The sequence below is a fragment of the Anguilla rostrata genome, chromosome 3 (genome assembly GCF_018555375.3).
Source record: "Anguilla rostrata isolate EN2019 chromosome 3, ASM1855537v3, whole genome shotgun sequence".
Taxonomy (NCBI): Eukaryota; Metazoa; Chordata; class Actinopteri; order Anguilliformes; family Anguillidae; genus Anguilla; species Anguilla rostrata.
In genome coordinates this window covers 35,916,084-35,934,148 of record NC_057935.1, presented here as the reverse complement: position 1 = coordinate 35,934,148, position 18,065 = coordinate 35,916,084, and the positions used below count along the sequence as shown (strand labels likewise).

Below are 18,065 nucleotides of genomic sequence, written 5' to 3'. Positions count from 1 at the left end.
TCATTTTTAAAGTGTAATAATTTAAAAATCATATTTGAAAAAAATAGATAGACGACCAGCAGGGTTAAATTATCTGCCAATACACAGCATTCAACCAATACACAGCATCAGGAAACAGAGGACAGCGCTGTCAGAGGACAACTCTGTGACTGTTGTTGATGTCATCATCATCATCATCATCATCATCATCATCATCATCAAATTAAAGGCAAGGCCAAGACATTTTATTGGGCGGAATAATGATTCGTTTTCCTCTCTCTAAAGACTTTGCAGTAAATACAGGACAATGTTAATTCATAGGCATTTTTCTGCATGTCCTTTCATTAAATAAGTGTCATGTGACATGGCACTCCTTAAAAATCCTTCTAATGACTCATTAAAAAGCCATTAATAGGTAGTTCATATCTTACCAGGTATCTAATTAATTTACAGTTTTATAGTCATTAAAATTCCATCCTTCATAGGTTTAACATTTAACAGCAGCTTGCCTGCAGTCACACCTTAGGAAAGAACAGCTACAAGAATAATATTCAAACGTCATTCTAAAAATGGCTGGGTTATTCAGTGTGAGAAAAGAGTCTCCTCGGCCTCATGATGCTTAATGCACGAGGCCTCCTGGAGTCTTCTGGAAAATAAATGAACTTGGCCAACATGTTAGCTCCCAGTCTTCCACTACAGGTACAGTGCCCTTGTATTTCCATTTACAGATAGGCCTAACACAGATCTGACACAATCAGGGAGGACTGATGATACTGTCTGTTGCCTAGGGTTACACTATTTCATTTCTGACAGAAAAGATCTTTTTTTTTTTAAGAAATGCAGATTGCTAACCAGCAGGGAGGGTCGAAAGGGGGATAGCTTTGCTCTCGCAGGAGCCCCAGCACCACAAACCTCTCTGAAATAGTGCTTTTCACATAACACTTCCTACAGTGCTGTTTCTGCACAAAATTTGCTCACCTTTTTCAGGAAAACCACTCCAGTTGTGTACACTTTACTCTCAGTAGCCTGCATTAGGGCTGGCATGAACCACAGAAAAGCAGCATTGATTTGGACAGTTAATCAGGCCTGTATCAAGTATGCTGCAAATAAGCCTATATTTCTGCAGTAGGGTGGATGTTGTTGATTGGTAATTCAGGAGGGGGGGGGGGGATTTGGGGAAGCACTCATGATTATGGTTTTATTTTCCTATTCTTTCACAATAAATAGTAACAGACTTTACTATTATCAACAAAACTTGTAAATATTGTAAATGTGTTTTAGGTTAATTTTCCAGCCACAGACAATGTGATATGTTCATAAACACTAATTTAGCAAAATTAGTGTTTATGAATTTCCAAAATATTCACCAGAGGGAAGTACAATCATGATACTTATTTAAAAATGCTGCAATGTTTCTCATATCACATTGAAGCAAGTTGTACAGTCAACACCTGCCAGATTTCTTTCCTGCGATCTTGTTAAAAAAAAACCTTTAAACAGCATCTCCCCCTTGAAGATTTGATTTATTGCCCTGTAACTTACATCAAGTTCATCTTTGGGCACGACTCCTTAAAGGAGTAACATGGTGGTTGAATGTGACATTTGCCAGTTGTCTTTAGGGAACAACAAAACAAAAGTGCATATCTTTTTTTTATCATTCAGTCATTTAAATGTATTTTAAAACGTGTTTGTCTAAGCCTAAATTTCCCACTACAAAAGTTAACCTGAACTGTCTGGGCGTGGTAATAAGAACTGTCAGTTAGCTATGATTGACAGACTGTGCCCCGTTACCATAGCTACCTCCATGATACGCGCTCATCTTGGGAGACTGAATTTTCACAAGCTAGCTAACTTAGTATATCGAGTATCGATAGCTAAGGATGTTGACTTATATCCAATAATAATTTTTGCTAGCTAGCTAGCCAAGTTAAGATAAAACCACAACTATAACGTCCTTATGAAAGCAAACTAGCTATCTAAAGTTATCGATAACATTACATTATGAAAGCAAACTACATAGCTAGCTAACGTTAGCTAGCTAGATAAAAATGAATATAACCAACCAGAGATAGTCTAATAGTACTTAAAAGGCACTCTAATAAGTGAACCTCACGTTAGTCAAATATTTGCAATGTCTTGCCTGTAAGCCAGCGGCGCAAACTATGGGTCACGATTTATCCATGGGTCCCCAAAAATGATTTAGAATGAGCTATCACAGCAATCTGACTGACAGTAGGCTATAGAATGTCGCCAGCAGTGTATGCGCGTGAGCTCAAGAGTACATTTATCACAGAAAAGGTAGTTTGTCGCCTTTTTTTAGTTCATTACAGTGGTGATAGAAGTGACAACAATTAAGTGGTGCTGTGCTGTTAGACTTTACTGATCGCCGTACAAGGTTAAAGTGAAGTAGCTAGCACAATCGGACAGCACTAACCCATAAAAACGTACTTTGAATGATACTTGCTCAATCGAACGGTAAATCTGAAAAACATTCGATTATAGTCAGCGGCACCGACATTTTCTTTCACACCCTCAATAAACGGCAAAAGTCCCAGTAGAAGATTGAATTAAACCTTTTAAAGTTATATATTTTCTGAAACGTTATCGATTCCGCTTGGCCACAGTGAGTGAAACTAGGCGATCTGAGCATATAGTTTCTATGAAAATTATGTCAGAAGGATTCAGCCTTGTCGTAAACTTCACAGCACACTTGTAGCAAGACGGTGTGTCCAATCAGATTTCTTTACGGGGCGTGGAAAGGGGAGTGGTTACTATAATTGTGAGTCGATAAGTCGATAACATTCTCAACCGGTTGAAAATAGGACGATACATTTAAAACACATATTTCTCTGAAAATAAAGAACGGACATATTTAATACTTTACTCATCGTGTTTCTTCAATACCTCTCGTGCAAATAGCACATACAACTGAGAAAGTGTGAAAACCACCATGTTACTCCTTTAAAAATACTTAAAACTACAACATAAAACAATAAATTTATGGTGTCCATGAACATCTTTGCACTTCCGAACACTTTAATTTTATGGTGATAAGATCTATGGCGACCAAAAGCACTTTATGAATTCTGCCACAATTACACATAACATCTACACTACATTTCTTTTTAATTTACTCAAAATAAACCACCTCATAGTGTTTGGTTGACTTTTGTTAAAATCCTGAATGCACCTTTCTCAAAACTGTGAAAAGGGCACACAGTAGAGGTGGGCAATATGACAATAATCACCAGTACAATTTCACACAAATTATGAACTTGTGGAAATCATCCTTAAAACCTTTCTTAAAAGCTACTCCAGGAATGATTGCTAGCCAGCTAATATGCAAACCAGTGTTGCTTTGCTTTGCTTTGAAAAGCCTCAATTAGCTGTAATGATATTTTAACCAATGGTGATTTTGTCGCTATTTAAGTAGAACTGCAGTAAATCTGCATAACACTGTCTGCCATTGTGTTTTTTGTTGCTTAAACATGGCTTCATGTTATGAATGAGTAACATACAGGTACTGCCGTAAATGAACAGAACTAATAATTATTAGCTGATATATACCCACATCATCAAAATCACATGCTCCAGTGTTTCCTGATTATAAAGAAATACTCACTGTATTTTGTTAATTCTCAATACACTTAAACTGAAAAAACTGACATCACATTTATTAGTATCAAACTAACAAAAACGTATTAATCATGTTACAATGACTACTTTGTTTATTAACCATATTAAGAAAAATAGTGTGAAATTTACTGTGTATTGCCAAATTGATTTTTTGGGTATATCACCTATCCCAGCACACAAATAATAAATTCTACTTTGTGACGTTATTTGTATATTTACAAAGGATATATTACTAAGGCTCCAGGAAAATGTAAGCCCTTGGCGCCATATCAAGAATCAGGTCTCTAGCAATAGCAAAGTATTCTGGTGGCCTGTGAAAAATGCTTTATCCTTGCATTGCTATTTTAAAAATATTGGAAAATGAAACTTGCTGAAAGACAATTTGGTGATACACCATTTACTGTAGAGCTTGTGAAATTTCTTATTTCCCAGGCCAAGCAGGTGCATATAAGGCACTAGGCATCCACTGCGAGGCAACTGTAATCCAATGCACATGCACACCAGTAATGAGTGTGTTTTGTTTTGTGCTTGCACAACAAATCCACCACTTGTCTGTCATTCCTCCCACCAATAAAAGGCATCATTGTCTGCTGTGGTTCTAATAAATTGGTGTCCGTGGAACAATAATGTCCCTTATTTCCATCTGCCAGAAGCACTGGACCATGGCCAGGTGTGCCACCATATGCTGTTCAAATTGCACCTCACTGCAATCAAACCTGGGCCCGGATGTCCATACTAAATGCTAAATATGCGTGTACATCACAGATCCTCTAATGAAAACAGTCAGCGTCACTGCCAGTAAACGTGCCATTACTTGACTGAACGCAGACATTAAATTTATAGCAGGGGACAATTCTTAAAAATCCTTGCTAGATCGATGGCAGAAGAGGGCTTGATTACCACTGAACTGTCATGTTCCCTGAGCGTTTTCATTTAGAATGCTGAAATATAGGACAAAAATGAGAAATGCAGACAATGTTGAATGTTTTAAATTCTATGCCTCTCGATTTGCTTTAGGATACAGATATTTTGAAACTAGGAGGATTGCTCCCCCTTGCTTTTGGGCAGAATACTTTGATAATTCTGTAAGGGTAACTCACAAGCATATACAGCCTTTCCATTTAAAAAAGCCTTACAGTAAAAATCCATTAGTTAATATGTTGTAAACAGGACTGATGTATGAACCAGTATGTTTCATCTATTTTTTTACCAGACCAGTGTAAGATACAGGAAAAAAAGCATACTTTGATATTCATATGCTTGAGTGAATGCAGAGCATGTCTGCCTCTCACATGCTATCAAAACCAGTGCATCGCTGGTTCAGAGATCAAGTTCATTCATTCATCAGGAGGTCAGGGGTTCAAGAGCAACCCTGTCGGACTAATGTCAGATCCTTGTGTATGCAAACATAAAATACCCACATAAACACATCCCATCAGTGTTTTTCAGTGACTGAATCATGTTGACAGGCAAAGGAGGATATGATAAATTAATCTGGATTCTGTGCTGATTTAGTGGGGGGGAAATGCCCATTTAGGGAGAGAGTTGACAATAGAATGTGAAATAGACTGTGAACTTTATAAGCTAGATATTGACCATAAGTCTTATACGTCAATCTACTAGACTTTTTTGGAGAGGCTATATTACAGAATAACATCAGTTAATGAAAACATCACCATGTGCTTTTCAAATATAAATTTTGTATTAATTTTCGCCAGTTTTCAAATGGGGCCACACGTTTTGCCATAGTAGGCTAGCCAATCAGGGAATTTCTAGATTTAACAGGACACACATGAGTGTGATTACAATTCCCAATGATCAAACTATGCAAACTCTTTTCTAAGCTTTTCTAAATAAAAGATAACATTAATAAAAGAAACAATCACATTGCATCCATGTCTAAACGCGAAGCAGAAGGGCTTTTAATATTTGGTCCAGTTGGTTCATTTATCTGCACTATAACCAAATATTGAACTACATAACTGCCACAGAACTAAAGAGGATTATAAATTAAATGTGACTGATTTTTCAGATTGAATAAGTCTCCAAATGTGACTATATGATGGCGGTACTTTAACCTTTAAATAAAAATGGCAATATTGCTGATTGCTTAATGCACAAGAATGATACAATTCATTTGAAAGCGTATTAACGACGCGAACCTATGGTAGTCTCCACAATATTTATGCGCCAAAAGTAAAATATTATTTTTCAGATTTAAGACGCGCAAACAATTTTATGACTGGGTTGCAGTCTTGGCTATTAACGAGATGAATCCTGTAAGCATTCCAGAACGAGTAGCCTACGTCATTCTTTAAACACATCTTCATCCTAACGTCCCAAAAATCTGACACCATTGCACGTGTACAACTGCAGCGAAAGTGATGAGCTCTCGCGGAATATAGGTTAGGTTTCACACACTGAGGACAAATTCCGTCCTGACTCCTGAGAATAGCCTACAACTGCAGATATTTCATGTCAGACACTCAGCACACTTCTATACAGACCGATTTGTAGAACGAAAGCTGCAATAAAACTTAGGAGAAACCATGTTAGTCTGTGGCATGCAAATCACTGTTGTCTTCACGCTATATACGGATGCGGCTCGTCAATAAGTCTAAAGTCTAAACAATATGCAGTAGCTATATAAAAAACTTTTCAAAGAAAATCTGAGAGAGAAACCCCTAACATTTTGCTATAGCCATTTACCAAATACTGAATAAACACCGAAACGTCTGTTTCTGTTTGTTTTCGAAATTCTGGCTAGAAACGGAAAATATTTACAGATAAACTGACCATTTGTGAATAATTTCACAGCTCTCGAACAGAACATCCAGCAATAGCCAGAATGCATCAACCACTATGCAAGGCTGTTTCGGTGCTTCTTTCTCACATACTATCAGTATTCTAAAACTCCGTTAGAACTATCAGAAGTCCGTTTCGTTGCATTAATCATTTTAACATGCTAAGCATCAGTTTTATTTTCTTACCTCCAGGTGATATTCAGTAAGAAGCTAAGAAGAGTTTCTAAACGGAGTTTCTTTCTCAGGTTGGCAAGTCTTCCGTCTCGCGCTCCGACTGTTTGACACTGACGCGCTACATTCTGCTTAGCCTTGAATCTATCCACGCATGCTCATCTCGAGGCCTTGAGGGGCAGCACTACCTGAGCGTGCGAATGTCCTACTTTCTCTTTATCATCCATAACCGAACTTCGTCATGCGAATTCACGGTAGTATGAATGAAGAATTATGAGTCTCGCTTTATTTCAATTCTTTAAAAAGTAATTTACAGGTTCTTCTTTATATTAATTTCATACAGTTTAAGCGTAGTTGCTTATATTTTTGCTTTTTTGTTGCAATTTTTGGCGAAATTCACCATGATAAAAATCTCACCGTATGACTGCGTTGAAAATGTCTCTGTTCCTTTATAAATTGGGCATTTTTAGTAGTAGTAGTTGTGGAGATGTTTACTCAATACACATCTCCACATCTAAGCCAGTTTTACATCACGTATCACAGTTTTCCTAAATGATTTTAGGGCCAAATGCTTATTTTGAAATATGCTTGCCCAGCTCGGTCTTCTGATTTGAATCCAATTGAACTAGCGTTTCATATGTTGAAGAGACAACTTAAGGCAACTAGCCCCTTTAACCAGCAGGAGCTGAGGATAGCAGCAGTACAGGCCTGGTAGAGCATCACCAGAGAAGATATTCAGCACCTAGTGATGTCAATGAGTCACAGACTTCAAGCAATCGTTGCATGCAAAGGATATGCAACAAAGTACTAAACATGTCTATTTTCATTTACATAAAATTGATATGTCCCAAACAGTGTGGTGCCCTGAAATACATGTAAATGTAATGTAATGTAAAATATGGGAGCTATGTACAAAATGTTTAGTAATTTCTACATGGTTCAACCAAAATGCATAAAAAATATATTTTAATAAAAGCTGAGAATATTAATATATTAAACCACAATTGTTTGCTTACAAATTGTGGTTAAAATTGAATTGCTTGCAAATCCAAAATTGTGGAGTACAGAACCAAATAAAGAAAAAATAAAATGTCTTTTTTCCAAACATTATGGAGCTCACTGTAGTTATGGTATGGTCCATAACGTTCATATCACAAGTCCAATTGATGCCAAACTTCATGCACCGATCTAGACATTCTAGATTTACATTTTTTTTCCATTGGGACTACCCATGTCCACTATCTTGATTTACTGAAATTTTGTTTTATCCATCCATCCATTTTCTATACCCACTTATTCCTGGCCAGAGTAGTGGGGGGTGCTGGAGCCTATCTCAGCGTACATTGGGAAGGAGGCAGGAATACACCCTGTACAGGTCACCAATCTACCACAGGGAAATTTTGTTTTATATTCAATATTTTATATTATAGTTTTTCCCTAAGGGTTTTTATTATTGGTCCTATTTGTGCCCACATTGCTCAGAGTTTCTTGGCACTTTTTTGATCATCCTGTTTGATCATCCACAGTTTGATCATCCTGAAATGTAGTAGATGCTGTATGTTAAGCTAAGTGGTTTAACTGATACCAATGTAATTTAAACTGGTCAATAGGGGACACCACAAGATTTCTTTTTTACACAAATTCCGCTCGTTGAAGCTAGCATGCTCAAACTTGTCATACAACCAACAGGCATGACTCCTGGCATGATTGGTTGCAACACCAAATACTTTTATAAGGCCATGACTGGTCAAAAGGTGGTGCTATAATCGTCTTCCAAACTCAAATTTGAAAAAATGGGTATAAAATCTTAACACTCTGGTCTGGAGAGCTGCAATTTTCAGGACATGTCGGTAGATGTGAGACAATCTATTTGTGCACTGGTACCTCCCACTGATTGTGAAGTTGATCCACTTTGTTTATAGCAAAATCTGGCTGTGATCCCACTCCTAAACCAACATGATTTTTGAAATCCTCTTATAATATATTCATTAGCCAATACACAAAGAAGCATAAAGATATATTGAACACTGGGTGTACATTAGACCAAAATATGCGTCTGCAATTCGTCATATGAATTGTAACAATGACACTGTGAAACTTTAAATATACTTTGATCAATCTTCATCAAAGTGAAGACTTATGATGTGTGGACTCTCACGGTGATGTCTGAAAAGCCAATTTTAAAATCGACTGATAGAATGCCCACTAAAGTTATGATATTCTTTCTGAAGCTGTCAACATAGTTTGGACAGTTGTGATACTTCAGCCCTGACAATGCCATTCACCCCATTCACACTTTACTGATCATGTTCAACACAGAGTTTGCCATAACTTGCCAACTGTCTGTCCAATCCTCAGAAAACCTTTGCTTATTTGTCTGTCTGTCTATCTTTTGTGTTTCATAATGTTTTCCTGTCTGTTTCTCTGATGTGCGCGTGGAATCCAATAATTGCTGCTTGCAGCTATTTATTTTGCAATTCTCAGCTCCACTGGGATAACTGCATTGCACAGCTAGCTACCGTTAGAGACTGGCAAATATATTATACACCTGAATGTCTGAGAAAAAAAAAAGAAAATAAAAAAGCACAATCAGTGGAATAGCTTTTTATGAATAAATGGTGTAAAGTTTTGTTCATCATAAGAGAAGATATGAGGAGTTACTGGAAGTGTATCTCATGCTGTGGTCCACAAACCCCTGAATGCTCCTATTCCTGCCATTGTAAAGCCAGCTAGTTGTCAGAAACTTCTGTAAGTATCTAAAATATCATTCACTGCACATTTGTGCCTGTCTGGGCAAATTGAAAACATGTACTTAAACAGAAATAATATATTTTTTAAAGCCCAGGACGTGGACTACCGCCTTAATAGGATTCTGGAGCAATGATTGGCCAATAAATGCCTGTCTTAGAATTTAAATATAGGGCTGCACAACACCGCACACACAACTCCACCCTTCATTAAATTGTTTGTGGTAACAAAGTGAATAGTGATATTTTTGAATCTACTAACTTTCACTAGACACTGTACATTCATTATAAACTCCACATTCATCGCACATCATGATAGATAAAGGGCTGTTGGACATGAACCTAAACATTACATTACATTACAGGCTTGTGGCAGACACTCTTATCCAGAGCGTTGTACATCAAAGTGTATAACCATAACCAGGAACAAGTGTGTCGAAAACCCTAGAGAGAAATAACGTTCCAAGTGCGGGGAACAACCGCATAGTTCAACTTTGACCCTGAAGGATAAACTGATTAATACTAACACAAACGAGAACAGCAACAACGCAGTCTACGCAAAAATACAAGCAGTAGATAAGACGAGTGCATTAACTAAGTCACCTACGAACAGCTACCTAGTTACAACCCTAAGCTTAAAGTAAATTTAGAGATTACAGGGAGGTAGGGAGGGATGGGGAGAGGTGCAGCCTGAAGAGGTGAGTCTTCAGTTGTCGCTTGAAGTGGGTCAGTGTCTCAGCTGTTCTGACCTCCACGGGGAGGCCATTCCACCATCGTGGGGCCAGGGCAGACAGGAGACGTGAAAACCTCACTCACAGTGTCTGAGATGTCCCTGACATGCTGTGTCCTCAGATCTATCATGGATTTACACTATATTCACAGGCAAGAATTTGAAGTATGGAGACATGTATAAACCATATAAATACAGAACCCTTATAAATGCTTGAAAAAAGGAATAACCACATTATACATCAGGAAAACTATAAGACATTGTTGGAGCTTGCAGATGGTGTATCCACTGGTTCTCAGTGCAGTAATGTTCTTCACAGTCCAAACTTTAATCCTGAACATACTATTGCTATGTGACTGGGAGTCCAACATGGCAATGCACAGTTGGTTTTACCCAATGAAACAAAAGTATGAGTTAGAAAATCTAGCTTCCCCTGGCAGGCCCCTCGTTTCTCACTATCAGCCTGTTAGAGATAGCTTCTCTTTGGGATAGGACCACCAATATGCAGGCAGGGAAAATACTGATCCAAAAAAAGGATATTCCATAATCTTTCATTTCTATATTTCTATAGAAACTAATGTTCTTCTCTAACTTTTCCATGGCCAGTTTGTAGACAAGGTAGTACTGTTTGTCTTGACTTGAAATCAATGTTTTTACATGTATGATTTTTCAATTATTGAAGGCAGTGAATGAAGAATGTATACCTCTGAAAGAGTATTTACAAATTACAACAAAATCTGACTTAATCCCTTTGGGTAAGGTTGTTTTATTGTTTTTCCTGTTCAACTAGCTAGCATGTTCAACCAGTCAGTGACATATTTCTTTGTTCAAGTTGCGTGGTTGCCAGATGCAGATTGAGGACACAATTTGAGAACTTTTAAAATCTATATATACAGTTTTTAATAAACATATTATAACTTATTATCTGAACATTAGTGCCTGTTATATACATTTCTCAAGTCAATACTGAGATTTCAATATTGGGTGCACATTTATTCATCAGAAAATCATACATTGACCATTTTGGTTAGAGGTATACAACAGTTAAGTTGACTCACCTCAACATACTCTTGTTTGGTCCCCTTCAAAATGGCATTAAACAACAACTTTTTGATAATAATATAAAGGTGTTTAGTTCTGTTTTTTGCAAGAGTTACTTTTTTAAAGCAAGTTTTTCAGATCTTTGATAAGAGAGCCCTGGATATAAATGAACCAGACTTAAATGCCTTAACTTGGCATCACCCAATCAGAGTATATATTTATGTCTGTAAGATTCCTATTTAGGAAAGTTAGATTCCCATTTGAGTAAAGATTTAGAGAAGGGAAGAAGGCTGCATTTGTTTGGTTATGGTTACTTGTCTCTAAGTCATTTCATTCTCACCTGCATTTAAAGGGAAGCGTATGATTTATATTTTGTTCTCATTGACATATGTTTAATAAACGTATTCATCTTAATTCTAATAAATGGTTGATTTTTACTTTTTTGTTGATTCTACCATTTTACTATTCAACTACAGTAACCTATCAATGAATCTGGAGATTTTGGAGGTAACTCATATAAAACTATTAAAGGGATGGATCTTTTTGTGGAGTTTTGTTGCATGTTTTCAATCAGCCCAGATTTTTGTGTATGAGGAAATATATTTCAGAAACAGACAGATGTTTCTGACAAGCTGCAAGCTTCACAATGGCTGGTATAGGGGCATTGACAGGTACGTGGGGCAAAGCAAAAAAATACACAAACAAATCCAAAGAAGCAATGTTATGCCTCCAGAGAATGTAACCTTATTATTATTATTATTATTATTATTGTTCTTATTATACTGATTTATGAATTTATACATTTTTAATTTGTGTTAATTTAACTTTTTCTCATCTTTGGTGCTATTTCCTGTGATGCATGCAGCCTGAGACCACTGCACTTAAGGAAAGTTGTGGCACCACTTCCTGTGTCAATTTTACTAGAACTATTGGAGAGAAGCATGAGAGTGAAGACCTCAAAACAGCAACAAACCAGTAGGGCTGAAAGTTTGTGTGTGAACATTTACGAATTTCAGGAAAAAAAAATAAAACATCTTCAAGTCACTTTCACCAACAACCGAGATCTATTAAAAAATATGGCTACTTGGATGTCAAATTGGATGTCAGGACATCAGTTCACATTTACTCTGTGACCCCTCTGCCTCTTTCTGTTGCAATTCTCATCCGTAAAATAAAGCTTGAATAAATAACATTCTGAAACACAGCTAAAGCTGTCTTATGTTTCATAGCCGGAGATAATCATAGCTTCAATTGATATTTATAAGTATCTTGGCTAAAATTAGGCATGCCGCAACAAGAAATGTGATAGCCTATCCCTTAGCCAGGCCAGCTGCATCTAATCGATGACCCACTTGTGCTTAACCTTGGTAGTGAAGATTGTGCACCACTTTTGAACTGAAGAGGAATGAACTATCAGCACAAAATTAAATAAAGATATTTATATGTATAATTATAAATAAATGTTATAAAATGAATGTGTCCAAATATATAGCCTCTGGAAACATAATGCTGCTGTACAAGCAGTTTTCAAATTACTAAAAGTGTGGACTTCCACAAGCAATCAAAAATATACACTAAAACTGCAACAATATTACTCCAGAATCAGTATTACAGTATCCTGCTAATAATAGATTAGGCTATATTCAGAGATGCTACACCCTAAACTTCTACTAAATCCTACTTTCACCTTTGCCAACAATAAAAATATGTTTTATTCTATAGAATGAACATTTGTAGCAAAATTGTAAAAACAATATTCAATGCAGTCTGTTTTCACTAGTGGTGTAATGTAAGTCCAAATGTAATGTAAGTCCAAGTGAAGTGATTGTGTTTAAGCTCTGCATTCCTTGAATGGTTTTCTTACATTCCCCGCGTATTCAAACTCTTTAGTGTATAAAAAAATCTTAGTGATCCATTTTTCATCTAAATGTCCATGCTGAGCATCATGCTGGTATGTGGGAAGTCAAAATTACAACCATTTAGCTTGATTATCTAAAGGGTACAGGCTCCCTTCATGATCACATTCTTTTACTTTTATTTCTTGTTATTTGGAGAACTGAGACACACAGTCTTTGAGAAAATGCTATTACTTTCTCTTATACTAGCAAGGATATCTGTAATTCATGTTTATTCAAAACCTATTCAATGTTTCATCCATCCTACAATGACACTTTATTCTACCTTCCATTTGGAATTCGATGGCATGAACAGCAGTAATAAAATTTAATCTCTCAAGTTTATAAGAAACCTTATTAAATTTCCCGCATTTAGCAGAGTCTGTCTGCTGAGATGAAGAAGAACAAGATGCAAGATATTAAGCCGGAAATCAAATCAAAATCACTGAAATATTGTGAGGGTCGAACCACTAGAGCAAAACACTTATGCAACCTCGTTTTGATGTGCGTCTGTATTTGTGTTGTTTTTAAAATGCTCAGCTTTGCCGAGATCTCTAGAGATTGCCAATAAACAACTGAGATGCCCCTTTCCTCTGACTTTATTCAACTTAACAAATGACAATTGGCTATGATTTCTGCAACTTTACCTTTCCCACAGGTCTTACATTCTGTCACCCACAGCAGTACAGAAGACACATGTTTTCCCCTAGGTTGTGATATTTGAAATGTTGCTTGGTATAACCTTTGAAAAATGGTCTGGGACACTGTAAAAAAGAACAAGGTCTCCTGATGTAATCAGCAGGATCAATGACAAAGTGTTTTCTTGAAGGAGTGAAGTTCATCCCAGGATTAGGATACAATACTTGGCTTGAATGTTTTTCTCATGAGGCAGTGCCCCAGTGTGTAGACGGACATCATGGCCTGGTATCAATTCTAGACTGTGCCCGTGGTAACTGTGGCTGGCAGCCCCACTGGGTAATGTGACAGGGTTGCTCAGGGAGTGAGGGATTAACTTGGCTGGGATGATCGAGCCAAGACACAGCAGCTTGACCTTGGGATTTGGGGGACAGCACGTGCCTGTCTCTGCCCTTCATATTGGAGGTTGCAGTAACTATTGTGGCACGGCTGGTGGAAATGACTTGGTTTCACAATTGTTTCCCCCTCAGTCTTTTTCTGTCAGCCATTGTGTAGCTCCTTCCTTGAAAAGTAAAAACCAACAGGCAAGCCCTTGTTGAGCCCAATCTGTTTCTCCCTGCCAACAATAAACCCTGAGCATGAACTGGCACACAGATAGCAAATTACATTACAAACCTCTCCCACACTTCCTGGACATACATGATTGTTTCACAGGGGACTTAAATAATGCAGGTGAATTCACATCATTGACAGACAAACTTCCACATTTCACATAATTGTCACCCTTAACTCCAGAGGCGTACAAACGACAAAACATCCGAGAAGCCAAGGTAAGGATATCAGACTGGCCGTTTGCAAACTTCAGTCTGCACTCAAGTAAAGAGGAACTGAGACACAATCCCACAAGACTGGATGGTGAACCATAAATTACAGCTTTTGATTGAGGTTATATGCAGTGTCTTTTTCTTTTTTTGAGCCATGGAAAGACTGTGCAGTGTTTTCTGCGTAAGTCGAAAAGGATAAAGCACAAGCAGTCTGAAGAATACAAATATCTACACAAGATATGTGCAGTGTTCTATACTCATTTATCATGCTTATTCCCCAGGTATAATAAAAACCAGAGTATCACCCATCACTGTTTCATTTTTCTACTCCAAGAGAAATTACTTGCTCAGATGAGGAAGGCAAACCTACAGAATTGTGCAATTGTGCGTCTATTGAACACACAGTGTGAGTAAGAACACACAGTGTGATTTCAGAGAGACTATAGTTGATCTGTCTGTTTCCAAATGCCATCTATAGACCATGGATCATATCCAGAGAGCATTCATAATTTGGAATTGACTGGAGTTCACAGTTCAACCCGACAGATCTCTTTTGAATTTACATTTCAGCCAGTTGTAATGCCAGAGAATCAGCTGTTTCAGAAGATATTAGCTACCTGACCTGAAAAGTTGCCAGAAAAATGTAGCCTCTTCTTCTCTTCTTTTCGCGGGCATTGCCCATCAACAGCCAATCACAGTTTCAGCCTTCCTATTTCTCCAACCGATATGATACCATTTTAATGAATAATTGTTCCACCTGGCTTCACTCATTGCAATGGAGGTGCAGTTAAAAACCTAAAGGATAGGCAGCAGACTATATGGCAAATTTGTGGCTTGTTCTACTAAAATCAGTCACATAGAGATATAGTAGAGAGATATAATATCGCTAGCTAGCTAGTGCGATAGCAGTAACACATAATAATTATCCCGTCTCATGATAAAACTATAGAAACTAAAGGACAGACCATATGGCAAATGTACGTCTTTGATACACTGTGTAATGCCGTTATTTCTCTTAAAAAATATGTAGCTGCATAAAACTACTACGAGGATACAACAGGAAGCTCTTGCCCTCCCTCAGCCAAGTATAGCCTACTTGAGCAACCCATCAACAGTGTTACTCGCTGTGTGAACGTGGGATAAGGGTTGCAGGTTCGATTCCTAGGTAGTACACTGCTGTTGTTCCCTTGAGCCAGGTACTGAACCTGCATTGCTTCAGTATATATCCAGCTGTATAAATTGATGCAATATAAATGCTATGCAAAGTTCTGTGAGTCACCCTGGATAAGAGTGTCTGCTAAATGGCAGTAATGTATGTAAACTGGGGAGAATAACTGTGGAGAAAAGGGAGGTATACGCACAAAAACCTGAATAGCCTAAGTCACTATATGATGATGCAAACTATTTAAGAATTGGATGGAGAAAGTGATGCTGATAGCTAAGATTTTAATAATAATGAAACATGAAAAAGCCTTTTCTTGTTGTGGTGGCATTTCATTCCATGGCTCACTGTTGATTTAATCCCCCCCCCCTTTTCATGACACTTGTTACATGTTGCCCCATCCCAGCACTTTTTGGTAATTTGTATTTGTCCTAATACTGTAGCTTATTCTTCTGCCTAGTTGGCTTTGCAGAGGTTAGGTCTGAATAGTGTTCACTGTGTGAACTAAACTGTGTTCTTGGCTAGAAATAGCTGTACAAAATAAGTATTGTACCTTACTGAACCTGTGTTTAGCAGTTGTCTATGACCATGAAATGCACTTTTTTGTATGTCGCTTTGGATAAAAGCATCTGCCAAATAAATGTAATGTAATGTAAAGACCCTGTCCCATGAGTTTGTGGTATTATAGCCGCGTTTCCACCAAAATTACCCGGAACTTTCAGTCCCAGGAACTACTTTACCAGGAACTAAAAGGTTCCTTCAGCCAATGGTTGTCTGCGTTTCCACCGGGGTCTAAAGTACCGCGAAGATTAGGCAAATTAGCCCACTGACGTATGAAAAAGCGCCGTTGTCGTCGGTCCATCTGTCATATGATTTCTTCTGTAACCCCATACTACCACCAAAGTAGCCTACATTATTTTCTAATAACCGGGACAGCCCGGAGGGGTTTATTCCACTTATATACAACGGGTTACCAACAATGACTATATATGGTTACTTTTGTATTTATTGATTTTCATATATCCTCTCAAACACATTCATTATGTTTTTATGCGAACATTCGCTTTCATGTCTTGACATCCGAAGCGACAGAATGCATTCACATTTATATGTATAACTGGCAACAACAGCAGAAAACATGCACACGTTGTAAACAATTTGCTGTTTGATTACTTTCTCGTCGTCAATTCCATATAGGCTAATCGCAAAATGACAAGAATAGAACGAAAACTCGGACTTGCGTGAAAATGTAAATTAGTAGTGGTACAGCCACCGTTTGCTTTCCTTCGAAGTTACTGCTAGCTGAGCAGCGAAGTGTGCCCTCCAGATGCGAACCATGCACCATAAATTAGTCCATAGTCTTCCTGGTCTTTTCGTGGAATTGAAAAATGGCAGTAAAATTGAGTAAAATTACGGCTTTCTGAAAAAGCTAAAGGGAAGATTACTAGAATTAACCTGCTATTTTACCCGGACAAAAAGTGCGGAAGGTGATTTCCAGTTTGCTTGTACTGTATCACCAATGTTAATTACGCAGAACTACCGCATACCTCACATCTGTATCAAACGTTTTGAGTCAGTTACAATGGGCTAACAAAGAAAATCCGGAAGAAAATATTCAGCAACCGAATTAATCCGTTTGAATGTTTTAGTACGTAATATGCTGTCCCAGCACGAATGCTTAGCATTTTATAAAACGAATACTAAAGCAAGAAAAGAGCAGAAGAGCACACGTTATAATTCCAAGACGTTGGCAGGCTATAACCAAAAGTAGGCTACTGCGCCGCATAACATACAAGTTTGATTTGAAGTTATTATGAAAATAAATTGGTTTGCCGCTGCATATTTTCAAACATGGCGGGTAATGGCGGAAAATAAATACAACACAATTGCTGCGAGTACTCGACCAATCAGAAATGTTCAGCGCTGCAAGCTCCACCCAAAAGGTTCCTGTACTTTCGGAAAGTACTACCCCCCGAGCAGGAACCTTTTGGGGGGTAAAACAAAGCCCCCGGAACTAAATTTAGACCCTAGTTCCTGCGGTGGAAACGCATTGAGTTCCTCAAAAGGTTCCTAGTTCCGGGGTATAGTTCCTGCGGTGGAAACGCAGCTTATGTCAAAATATCAAACTCTCCCTTGTTCTGAAAACTTGGGACTTTTCTCCTCAGAAATATCAGCTCTTATAAATCATGTTATTTACTGAACTCCAAACACCATAATGATTTACAAAGACCAGTCCTCGAGGTATTTGATTATAGCTTAACAGTGTTTTATTATTTTAAGAAACACTACTACTGATATATTGCAATGTTAATCATAATATATCATAAACCATAAATAAATCTATGTAATACCTGATCCATATGATAAATCAATTTTTATTCTGAGAAGGGCTTAAAAACAACAGCTGTAAATAAAATAGACCCTTTTATTTTGTCTTTAA

General features: G+C 37.6%; 1 protein-coding gene across 1 annotated transcript in view; it reads right to left on the bottom strand.

Moving 5' to 3' along the window:
* The window catches only part of znf385b (zinc finger protein 385B), a 101,099-nt gene extending 94,369 nt beyond the window's left edge, over positions 1 to 6,730 (bottom strand). Inside the window, exon 1 of the mRNA XM_064327332.1 lies at positions 6,606 to 6,730. The gene's annotated coding sequence lies outside the window, so the exon portion shown is untranslated. The remainder of the gene's footprint in view (positions 1 to 6,605) is intronic.
* Between the last annotated feature and the right edge of the window lie 11,335 nt (positions 6,731 to 18,065).